General features: G+C 79.2%; 1 non-coding gene across 1 annotated transcript; it reads right to left on the reverse strand.

Moving 5' to 3' along the window:
- Nucleotides 1–31: 31 nt before the first annotated feature.
- LOC136995550 (5.8S ribosomal RNA) lies at nucleotides 32–184 on the reverse strand. The gene has a single exon (XR_010887095.1). It is a non-coding gene; the product is annotated as a 5.8S ribosomal RNA (ribosomal RNA).
- Nucleotides 185–2,500: the final 2,316 nt, after the last annotated feature.

A 2,500-nucleotide genomic window follows, 5' to 3' on the forward strand; every position in this document is an offset into this window, starting at 1 on the left:
GCGACAGCGGGGGTGACGATTGACCGCCAAGCGACGCTCAGACAGGCGTAGCCCCGGGAGGAACCCGGGGCCGCAAGTGCGTTCGAAGTGTCGATGATCAATGTGTCCTGCAATTCACATTAATTCTCGCAGCTAGCTGCGTTCTTCATCGACGCACGAGCCGAGTGATCCACCGCTAAGAGTTGTCTCGGTTTCGGTCCCCGCCGCGCGCGCGGGGGGACCGGGCAGCCTTCGGCAGCCCCTGAGGGCCCCCCCTCCGCTCCGCCTCCCTCCTCACGCCGACGCCGGCTGCTGAGCGAGGGACGGCCGAGAGCCAGAGAGAGGGGCTCGCCCCGCTGACCGTACGAGCACAGAGTGGGGGGGGAAAAAGGGAAAAGGAAAACCCGAACGAGAAGGGCGGGGAGCCCTCGCTCCCGACCTGGGACAACCCTTTGCTCGCTTCGAGTCCGGCCCAGGCGCCCAGGCTCGGCCCGGCCCGGCGGGGAGCAGCGCGCCGGCCGCGCCGCCTGCCTCGGGGACGCTGGGGGAGGGGGCGGCTCCCCGCGGACCCCCAGCGTCGGAGCCCGGCCGCCACCGGCAGCGGCACCGGCCGCTGCCCGCGCGCCCGCGGCCCACCGGCCCCGCGCTCCCCAGCTCCTCGCTCGCCTCGCCGGCCTCCGGCTCCGCCGTGGCCCCGAGGCGGCGCCCACGCCCGCGCGCGCGCACACACAGCCTCCCGGACGACACCACGCGCTCTCCCGTCCCTTCCGCGGACAGACGCCCGGCGGCGGGCGGGCGGGCAAGGCGGGACGGACGGGGACGGCGCCCGCTCTCCCCGTCTCCACGCGGAGAACGGGGGGGGCCGCCCCCGCCGCCCGCCTGCCGCCCGCCCGCCGCCCGGCGAAGCCGGGTTGGGCAGAGCGAGGCAGGCGCGCCGGATGGCGGAGTGCCGGCGGGTAGGGCGCCGCCGCCAGCGGCCACGGCGGCAGACCGAGAGCCCCGGCCAGGGAGGAGAGCGGATCGCGCCGAGGCGCGGCGTCCGCACCACCCGCGGTGGGTGGGGGCTCACCGTCCCGGCGAGAGCACGCGCTCGCGCCGGGGTCACGCGTTCGAGGCAGGCCGGCGCCAGCCGACCGCGCGGCGTCCCTCCGCCGAGACCAGACCGCGGAGAGAGGGGGCAGGGTACCCCTCTCCGTCCCGGCTGCCCGCAGGGCGAGCGCGGGGCGCGCCGGCTGGCATGGGGGGGCACGGCGCCCGCGCGCGCCGGCCCCCCGGCCCTCCGGCAGCACACCCGGCTGCCCCCCGGGTCGCATCGGGCCGCCCGAGTCTTTAAACCCCCGCCCGGCTCTCCCGCCGAGAACCCTCGGGCCCGGAGCCCGGGGCCCATGGCCATCCCTACCCGGGGCGGCTACCGGCGGCCGCGGTGGCCGGAGGCCCTCCGCTCCTCCCGCCACCCCGCCCCCCCCCCCCGCCCGGCCCGCTCGCAGCACGGTCCCCGCGGCACGGCGCGGGGCGGCTGGAGCGGTGGGGGGGGGGGAGAGAAAGGGAAAGCGGAAAGGGCGGGAGGGCACGGCCGGTGCGGCGCTCACGGCGCAGCGCCCGGGAGGAGCGAGCTGGCACACGGGACCACACGGGTGGGTCACCGAGGGGGGGCAGGAGGAGCGCGGACGCTAGGTACCTGGCCCTGGGGTGAGGGAAACGACCTGAAATCCCCGCGGGGGTGCCTCCCCCGCCGCCGCCCGCCGCCGGGCCGCCGCCGCCTCGCGGCGACGGCGGCAGCCTCGGCGGCAGCAGCGAGACGGGACGCGGAGGGGAAACCCGGCACCCGCCAGCCGGCTCCGGCGCCCCTCGGCGGAGCGTCCGCCCGCGGGGTGCGCCCGACACCCGCCGCCACGACCTCGTCCTCCTCCCGGGGCCCGGGGTTTCCCTCAGTAACCCGGCGCCCGGCGGCAGCTGCGCCCGGGAGGAGAGCCGTGGTTTGGGCCGCCCGCTCGGGCACGACCCGTCGCCTCGCGTGGCCTGGCGCGACGGCCCCCGCTCGGGGTCCGCCGCCGCCCGGCGCCCGCCCCGCGCGCCATCCCGGAACGCCTGTCCTCGCCGTCTCTGCAAGACGGGCTGCTCCGCCGCAGCCCGCCGCGGGTCCGCCCCCCACCGCTTAGGGGTGGCGACCCGTCGGCACCCGTCCCGACCCGGGGTGCCATCTCGCTCGCGTCTCCGCCCGCCGCTTCCTCCCGCGGGCGCCGGGGGAGCAAGCCCCGCCGACCCTCCCGCGCACTGCCGCCCACTCCCCGCCGGACCCTCCCCCGGGCCCGACCCTCCCCTGCCCCGGCGGCGGCGGATCGCCGTCGGGTGACAGGGGGGGGCCGGCTCCCGGCGATGGGCACCGGCGGCGGGCGCCAGCGGAGGCGAGAGGGGCAGACGGGGGCGGTCCCCCACCGGCCTCGGGGAATCGGCGGCGGGCCTTCGGCGAGCGAGCCCCGGGAGGGCCGTACAGCCGCCGGCGGGCCGAGCCCCGTGCTCG

Source organism: Apteryx mantelli, unplaced genomic scaffold, assembly GCF_036417845.1.
Source record: "Apteryx mantelli isolate bAptMan1 unplaced genomic scaffold, bAptMan1.hap1 HAP1_SCAFFOLD_124, whole genome shotgun sequence".
Classification (NCBI taxonomy): domain Eukaryota; kingdom Metazoa; phylum Chordata; class Aves; order Apterygiformes; family Apterygidae; genus Apteryx; species Apteryx mantelli.